The sequence below is a fragment of the Rhipicephalus microplus genome, chromosome X (assembly GCF_043290135.1).
Source record: "Rhipicephalus microplus isolate Deutch F79 chromosome X, USDA_Rmic, whole genome shotgun sequence".
Taxonomy (NCBI): Eukaryota; Metazoa; Arthropoda; class Arachnida; order Ixodida; family Ixodidae; genus Rhipicephalus; species Rhipicephalus microplus.
Window position 1 is genome coordinate 409,338,891 of NC_134710.1, and position 9,853 is coordinate 409,348,743.

General features: G+C 38.8%; 1 long non-coding RNA gene across 1 annotated transcript; it reads left to right on the forward strand.

The window, feature by feature from the left end:
* The first annotated feature begins 3,767 nt into the window (after positions 1–3,767).
* On the forward strand, positions 3,768–9,051 carry LOC142776485 (uncharacterized). Its single transcript, XR_012887567.1, has 2 exons — positions 3,768–4,590; positions 8,727–9,051. It is a non-coding gene; the product is annotated as an uncharacterized LOC142776485 (long non-coding RNA).
* The last annotated feature ends 802 nt before the right edge of the window (positions 9,052–9,853 follow it).

The following is a 9,853-nucleotide window of genomic DNA, read 5'->3' on the forward strand; positions in this document are numbered from 1 at the left end:
ATATTTTACCACACAGCTAGATGTTTGCTGACACATACTACAGCTAATGTCGACATTGTAACGTGAAGTGTAAGCTTTGAAAAATTAAAGCTTGCCCCAAACACCGCACAACTGTACCGGGCTGAGCCACCAGCGGGAGTGTTTTTCCAGCCACACCTTTTACATGTGCCAGTGACATCATGCTGTGACGTACCTCGGTAGGGGCCTATCGCTGCATACTTTATGTGAATGAGGGTCGTGTTAGTGAAAGCAGGCATTGTTGATTTCGTAACTTGTTCATTCCCAACTGGACCTTCATTTGCACGAGTTGTCTGACTGATATTCAGGCGAACTTTTGTGCAATAATTTATACAGTTGGCAGTCTGTGCTTGTTCCATACTGTTGTTACTGGTGTTTCTTGTTGTTACTTTGCACTGCTCATTACTGCTCACCTACAGAAACTAGCCCATCTTGCTGCTGTTTTGGACAAGATGCAGCTGGCAAGTGCGATAGTGTTTATAACTCTAAATTCTCAAGCAGAAATTATCGTTTCATATTCAGTTAGTTGCATTCATATCAGTACATTATAAGAAATCATTGATTAAAGATTAATCCGTGTTCCTTCACATAATTCTCACAACTTTTATATCAATTTGAATGGTGTTTATAAAAAACTTGGGTTTTAGCTAAACTTCATGCTCTTTTCTTGAACAGCTGACAAAACGCTATTGGATGCTTACTTGCCATGAATTGGACTGTGTTTGAAATACATTGCAATTCTTTACCGGACTGCCAGTACACTTCACATTGGGGGAACATTTATTAACCATGGATTGATTAATTAAGAACGGAAAGAAAGAAGCGGCAGGCCGGGATACTTGATATTGGCATCCGTTTTGCTACCCAGCGCATTATCATGCAAACTTTCCTATAGAGTGGTTATGCGCCTTGCATGTGTGTCTGTAAACCAAGAACTTTGGGTGAACTATATTTTTCTGACAAATGGTTGCAGGACTGTGGAGGCTGTAGGGCTGCTTAGGAATGGTGGAATCCCTGGACATGTGTTCAACCTTGCTGCATCAGCTCCTTGGTGTTTTCACGGCATCTTTACAGATGTGATGGGTGAGTAAAGCAAGCAGGTTTCAACACAAGAAAAAGTATAATATGGCAGCACCTCTTGTGCGTGCCTTACATCCCAAGTATATCAAATATTTATCTTGCACCTTGTGGCCTGTAATTTTTAAAGAGACACTTCTTTTTGCTTTATATTTGAGTATTGATGCTTCGACAGCAATGTATTTGTGTTTGACAGCAAGTGTTCTTGAACAAATAACTGATCTCAATAATGACAACACACCCTTCATACTTGGTCCTTAGCATAAGCTAGCGCATACCTGTAGCAGATTCAATTATTCATTTTTTGCTGGGATGATAATGGGCAAGTAGCAACGGCAAGTTCAGATTGGAGTGGTCGGTAACGTCTGTTTAGGCTCTGCCATATTGCTTTGCAACCAGAGTTGCTTGTGGCCACATATACAATGAAGCCACATGACGTGCATTCTAAATGAGATTACCATATCACATTTCGCTGCATGTCAATGTGTGCCAAACAAATGCAGATATCATTAGCTTGCCACTATAAAGGGATACTAAACCAACACAAGGTTGAAATTTAGTCGTGGTGTTGCAGCTGTGTATGACTCTACAACGGATGCATAGCCGTGATAATTTGTCTATATGTTGTCGCAATAGTAATGTTACACACATTGTACGATACAAAAGAGGTCCTCGCTTATTTCGCTTTTTTTCGCAATGCTTCTTTCTTGTCTCTTCTTGCCATGTGCTCCTCCTCACTGTACAAGGAGCAAGAGTAGTGGGCACACAAACACGTATTTAAAAAAAATGTTGTAAGGTGAGCACTGAGAAGCTGAACACTTCCGAAAGGCTCAAAGAGGTAAAGGTATTGTTTCTAGCTACTTTTTGGGCACCCACAGCTAGTTGTGCTGCTGCAGTTAAAAAATGAGTTAAATGTTAAAAATTAATTGGAGGTGGTTTGGCACCCATAATTGCAGTTACATACAGAACTAGGTTTCAATGCGTAAGCAAAATCTGTTCACTTTAAATCAATCCTAATGATATCTGAAATTCAGGAAATATTCACAGAAAAGCTCAGGAAAAGGCTAAGTGGTTGCCCCTTGAACGTGAAGGAGATACCCTTCTTCTAAAAGGTCAATAGACAGTCTAGTAGTCTCGATATTACATGCACTATAAAATATTCTGGTGTGGTGCTTTTCGTGCATGTTATAATGAGAGGGGTTTTTAATAGAAGTGTTGTAACTTTGCCCTGCGTTGCTGAAATTTGTTCACATAGTTATAATACATGAATCACTTTATGCCTTTTGATTTTATGCAAAGGGTTTGCTTACCCAGTCGGTTTAACTTGATTTGGATAAAAACATAAATGCTCTAAACTTTTTTTTATTATACAGCAGGTTTATTTTTAAAATACGCGACCATTGATGTGAACACAGTTGGTGGCGTGCTTGATTAATCCTTCACTATCACCACTCTAACTACACCTGCTACAGTGCATAGTGTGACAAAAGTAATGGTACTTAACATTACTGGCAGCATACACTTTTGTGTCTCAAAATAGGTTAAAAAGCCTGGTAAAAATGTGTGTACGTTTTTTTTTTCGCTCCAACTAAATATTCTGGTCTACTCAAAGTAGCTTCCACTCTTTTAAGTTCCTCAAACTTTTAGGTGTTCAAAAGAAGTATCAATGCCATATACTTTCTTTGTCAGCCTACTCACCACTCTAATAATGAGAATTACCTGACAACATTACCCAGTAAAATAAAGGGATGTTATAAAAAGTAATGTCAATTCAATTGTCAAAAAAACGTTGCCAAGTTACGTTTTTGTTCACTTTTCTTTTCACAATTTTGTTAAAGTTACTTTTGATAACATCTCCTATAGTTTGTTTGACATCATTTTCTACTAGTTCTCATTATAATGTGTTCAACAAAGACAACAAATCCTTAAATTTATAGTTCTTTCCTTTACTCATGAATCTGAAACAGTGAATCTCAGTAATCTTAGCGGTGTGTGACTTGTTTTTTTTTTGATGAGTTGTGCATGTGTTCAAGTACATGCATTTAGGTGGGAGGGTGAAGCATTGCCACCTCCTGTGACTAGCAGATTTTCTGAGAACTGACAGATGCATAATGCTGCCAAAGAAGTATAGGGATATTGGAAGTAATCGTAACGTAATTGCAATCGTAATGTAATTGCCAGTAGGCAAAAAAAAGGTGTGCCACACTTGCCATAATGTAACAAGCAGCGCTGACTGACTCTTCCATGTATAAATGCACATATATACCGTACAAAATGGAAGAGGGATAGCCGCCATGGTAGCTCAGTTGATAGAGCATCGGACATGTTATTCGAAGTTCGCAGGCTCGGTCCCTGTACAGGGCAGGTTATCTTTTTTCCTTCTACTTTTCTTTCTTCACAATTACAACACTTCTATTCTTCTTGAAGACTTTCTGGTGTAAAAAAGGTACCTTATAATCTGAAGAGGCAAACAGAATGTGCCAGTGCACGAGTTAGCTCTTGTAGTGGTTACAAGTAAGATATGTTTTGAAGAATAAATCATTCTGCCACTTGCCTAAAGAATGGCTACAGGACATGGCACTGGATGCACTTTGTTGGTTTTGAATCAAGCTATCTTGTATTCTATTTTTATAAATTACATGGGATACACATGACGGTATCACACACTTTAATGCCACAAAGATTATGCAGAGAACAATGTTATAAATGCGAAATTGCATAAGGATAAAATGAAAACTGCACCCTCAACGAGAATGTACAGGGAGCACAGGGTGCAGGCGTCATTCCTTCTGCCCGTGCTTTTCAAGTGCGAGCTGTTTTCTCCTCGTTCTGACCAACTAACTAAATTGAGATGTGTTGTTATAGTGCAAGAAGATGCTCCACGGGAAACTAGGTTTGTCTCAAACTCTGTGTGTGTCTTTCAATCTATATGGTGCCCGGTTCAAGAGTTCATGCAGACCAGATCGTGTAAAACAGGACCGTGTAAAATGGACCGTGTAAATAAAATAAAATGGACCATGTAAATAAACAGGATCGTGTAAAATGTCGTTTTCGTGTGCAACTGTAGTTGTGGTTGTGCTGAATGACCTTTCTTTATATACACTACATAACAAACTTGCTCCTTTAGAGTCGAGCGCATCTTCGGATCGATTGTAAATGTTTGCATATGCGAGGCCTTAAGTTTTATAAGAAATTGCTCAGTGTGCCGCGAGGAAATGTGTGTTCAGCGAAAATTTGCATATCATTATATACAACTCTTAAAGCCTCGTCTACAACTTTGTGCAGGTTGACTTAGAGCAGAAAACGAGGAGCACCAGCAGCCCCCAGAAAAGAGCAAGCACCCTCCAAGCTCCCGAAGCTCTCTTCGACAGGAACATCATGGTCACTGTGTGGCATTGAAAGCCATTGCAAGGAGTGCCTTATCAGTACACTGCGCTGCTCTTTCATCGCAGAAGACGAAGTTGACCACTCTAGAGGAACTTCATGCTGTGTATTGTGAGTGCTTCAGTGGTTTTGTTTTTGTCCAGCCAGCAGTTAAGAAATCATGTGTCAGATTCAGCCGGGATGGCTAGAGGGAGTCGGGCAGGCATGTTTGGACATTTGTCTAGCCAAGTAGTGCCAATTTTCGCACTGGTCCTGTTGGAGTTACTGCCACAATCACAGAAGCTACGTCACCTCTCTAAATGTACAGATGTGTCTGGGAAGATTAGCTGCATTAGGTTTTTCTATAACTGATAGCTGCCAACATTCTTCATTATATAGGAGTTTTGTTCCTCACTTATGGGTGTAAAGTCCTCCACAGAAAAAATGCAACACGTCTACTTCCAGAAGGCTCCAAGGCCCTACTTGTAGGTTTTTTCGGCTTGTATCATAAGCACCTCGTTTGGGTGTACATGAACATTTTATAAACATGTACAGCGAAAAATTTGGGTGGCCGGTCGTTTTGTCGTTATCATGTTCCTCGCAGTATTCTTAAGCATGTTGTGCATTACGTTGTCAATCTGGTTCATGTGCATAAAGATATTACGAAGTTTTAGGCTACACTATAAAAAGCCTGGAAGCAAGCTATCAATAATTTTTTAACAGAGTTGCTTAATCTCATACATGATACATCACTAAACTTTCGTGGGTATTCATCAATGTAAGCTCGTCTTAGTGTTATCCAAAATGAAGATGTGAGTCGACAGATGGAAACATCTAGTAATCAGGGTGAACAGTGGAAGTGCCTCAGACAGGCTGGCCGATGTTGCGATAGGAGGACCTAATTTTTAGAAGTCAGCTTGTCATCCTTGGCGTGTTAGTTTAAATAAGGTCAGTAATGACAGCATCTTTTGCTGTAGACGTGTGTGCCTGTTGGAAATGTTTGTCTGAGAAAAAAAAAACCTATAACGCAGAAGAGTGCAGCCCTTGCTTTTTTTTAAGTTAGGTTGTGCTGATACAAAGTGTTCTCTCCTCCAAAGGGAAGCAAAAAAAAGATAAACGATAGAAAAGAAGAAAAAAGAAGAAAGAAAAGGGGGATGCAAAGTAAAAGTAGTGCTACACTGCTCCTACTTTGCATCCCCCCTTTTCTTCTTTTTTTTTCTCTTGTTTTCTTTTTTCACCTGTTTTGTTACATTTGCATTGTCCCATCTAGTGCATGAATCAATGACACATGGCTTTGCTATAGCAAAGATGCCTATGTGGTGTTGGATTGAACAGTGCATTGTACTTCATTCAGTTAATTACAGACTGATCAGTCTTGCAATAAGTGCTTCCTGTCTATCACCACACATGTTCAAATGAAAAGTTTGTGCTTGGCTCTTAGTATGCTGGTATATAGCTTGTGTCTTGGACTACTCAAAATGAATGTTGTTTTGCTGCTGTTTATGGTAATGAATTTATCCAACATGAAAATATCTTGCCTTGCGAACTTTGTCGGACCTGCCTTTCTTTTTCTTTCCTATGCAGGCATTGTATGTGAGGGAGGCAGTAACAGAGAGGTGATAGCTTGAGCTTCGGAAGAATAAATGCTGGCAGTGAAGCAATTACACATCAAACATCCCAGCCATTTTGCCAACCGTACTAAATGTGTTTTGAAAAAAAAAATATTGTGCTCGGTTACTGTAATAAAAACAGCAAAATGCTAAAATATATCGCAGAGAACAAAATATTAGGCCACGTTGGTGCCTTCTGGACTTCCCAGGATGTCGTCTGGGTGTTGTTTGTAAAAAGTAAAAAGTGTTTCAAAAATACTGCCTCTTTTACACCAAATTCGGTCTAGGTATTAAGTAAAGGTGATTGTGTGTAGTGCATGAAGCTCAGTAATATTAGTGCAATTTTTTTGCCACATCAAAAGCAAGGAAGCAGTTCTTTTTATATGGCAAGTTATATGATTACACTTTGTCTTAAAGTAGAAATGAATTTTTGAAGTTTTCTTATGAAGGCTGTTTTCTGCATTTGATATACGACAGCTTCCGTTCCGAAGTTCTCCATGGCCCTCAATAGGAGACTTCAAAAATCATTTTCCTTATTTAAACAAAAATTGTAATGATAACACTTGCCATGTAACAAGAACTGTTTATTTGCTTTCAACTTACACATAAAAGTAATTTTCAATTAGACAAACACACAGCTCAAGTTGCATCTCAATGTGGACAAAAACGATTATATAGTGATATTTGTAATCTGGACCTAACATTATTTTTTTTCGTGAAATATAACTTCTGTGCAGTGAGTATTTGTGGCTCAAATATTCATACAAAGTGCAGTATTGCCATACAAGAAATGCAAACGATAAACAGTTTGGCTGAATTCTTCAAAGCCTATGTAGCGGAAAAATTGCACTAATGTTACTCGACTTCAAATACTTTAAGAAGCACCTTTACTTAATATGTAGATCAAATTTGATATGGCAAGAAAAAGCGGTACTTCGAAATTTTTTTCACAAATAACACCCGCACGACATTCTGCGAAATTCTGATGGTACCCACGTGACCACTACTTTTTTCTCTTCAAAACATTTCTGCAAATAGCTATTTTCAGAAGAGTAAATTACCATCATTTTTTAAACTATACATCTGTGATGGTCGCCAGGCAGTATGGTTTGTATGTTTGGTGTAGAATAGCCCAGTGCGAAAAACAACAAATGTCTGAGCATCCTTTGACGCTCGGGCAATTTCGAAAGCATTTGTTTGTTAGCAGCAATTCAGTTAAGCCCTTGTCTTTATGCTTAGGCCCAGAAACAAAACACAAGTAACCAAAGTAGTCCTAAGAGTCATGCAGTCTCGCTGTTCCAAGGCTTGTGGAGCCTAATTTAGCGCAAGCTTCACCATGTTTTAAAAATTCAGATTCAACCAACAGGTTTTGGAGCCACAGTGCATTTTCAGCTAACTTGTTTCACACCAGTTACTTTGATAAAAAGCGGGAAGTAGAGGTAAAAATACCATTTTAAAGGCATTGTAGATAATAACAAAAAGGACTGCTTTCTTTTTTTGTGTGGTGCTTTGCCTGAACGCTGTGCTTTTTGTGGTATAGTTCATTGTCTAGTGAACAGAGGCCTTAAAAACTAACATTAGCCATGTTGAGGTCGATTTCTTGGTTATAGTCATAGTAGCCATATTAAAAATATATGACTTCAAACTTGATTGTTCTTTTGAAGATGTTTTCTTGCATAATGATATTTCAGAGTCTTAGTCAATTTTGTTATAAGAAAACGTGATGTCATAATAGGGTCACTTTTTGTAGGGTCGTTCAGTTCTACCTTACCTTTTATATTCCTAATAGAGCAGTTATTTTCAATATTGGTATTTAAAATGGAATGAGCATGCTGTATGTAGTAAGGTGTAAGCACTTACAGATAGCACATGCACACAACTTTTCTGTTGGCAGTTTATGTCTGTTATTCTTGATTTATATGTGGGGTTTCACGTCCGAAAACCACGATATGATTATGAGAGACGCCGCAGTGGAGGGCACTGGAAACTTCGACCACTTGGGGTTCTTTAACGTACACCCAAATCAGCACACGTGCCTACAGCATTTCTGCCTCCATCGGAAATGGAGCCGGGATTTGATACCGCGACCTGCGGGTCAGCAGCCGAATTTCTGGTACTCTTGCTCCCCTATATGTGTGCAGTTCGGTTATAGTTATCTGGCTTGCACAGATTTTTAATGGCACCTGCCTTGTCCTGCTTGCTTTCATGGTGATTTTAACCTTCATAAGTTACATAGTTTTAACTCTCAAAATTGTTCAAGATGCCAATTTTGTGCACAAACTGTATAGAATAAAGGCAGCAGATATACATGCACACACTATTAAATGTACATTGAGAGCTTTCACTTGCAGTTTCTAAAGTTTTACTGTGCAGGAAGCATTTAAATCATAATATCATAAGGACATATTAATCGATTATCTCTACCATTGAAAAGCGTGACAACCTAGTTATTTTCACTGTGGTAAGCATGCTGTTTTCTTTGATGTGGCAGAACTAATTTATACACTCATTCCTTCTATTATTCACATATGCATAACTTGAAGGATTGTGTGCCTTACATTTTCAGTTTCATTCTGTGTGTTATATTTCTTGTGCATGTGAACTAATGTGCTAACATGTGTCTCTGACATTATTTGTGCCAATTATTTTCATTTCCAGGTGCCTATGAAGGACACATAAGTTCTATGGCAGTGACCTTCCAAATTTACAGTGGTGCCGGAGCCTCAAGCAGCATTTCGCCGATCTCCACAAGGCGTTCATGATACAAACACAGCGCCACATTTTCACAGTGCTATGATTAATATTTATGTTTAAACATTTCGTTCTAAAATTGCTGTTACATTGTGTTTTGTGCCACCATCCTGTGGCTTAGGTGGAGCTCGTGAAATTACGGTGTAGTCACCTCATTTGTGTACCATCAACACTGCAATGTCACCATTCACAGCTGGAGCATACAGACAAATAAAAAAATATATTGATTGTAGCAGGGCTGGTCTGTATAATAATACTTCTCTATTGATAATAATAACTTTATAAGTTCTTTAGGTCTTGCATAGAACACTGCATTAATGTGTTGCAATGTAACCACCATTTGTGATCGCTAGCATGTTAATTTAGTAGTTTTGTAATGTATTTTATTTGAAAGGTAATTTTGCTTCCGCATCACAACAATTAGAAAGATGCCGATAATTCAATCCCTCATTAGGTAGCTTCTTAACACATTTGTTTCTTTCAAGCCTTTGTTTACTCATCAAGGCTGTTTCAGATAGCAAACATATTTCACCTTCATGCAACAGATTAAGAATGAAATATTCATATATATTTTTACACAGTACTTGCTTTTGCAAACAACGTGAATGGCCAATTGCTTTTACTCGAGATCTAGGATGTCCATTTGATCTTTGCAAGATGCAGCAGATAGCTGCATAGTTTCTGCATTATGCTAATTTCCGTAAGCTGCTTATCGGGTAATTTAGCAGGATATGGCACTTTCCGTAAGCTGCGGATGTCCGCAACTTTCTGCACGATGTGGCGCTTTCCGTAAGCTGCGGATGTCCGCATCTTTTCGAATGATATGGCGCTTTCCGTAGGCTGCGAATGTTCGTATCTTTCCGCATGATGCGGCTTTCCGTAGTCCAATAATTGCGTATGTACGGATCCGTATATGCGTAACGTTTCAGTAGGGGTGCACTATTACCTAGCTCGAAGCGCTGCTCCTTTCCGAGGTTGTTGTACATTACTTTCGTTTTCTGCAGAATAATTTTAAGACCCACCCTTATGCTCTC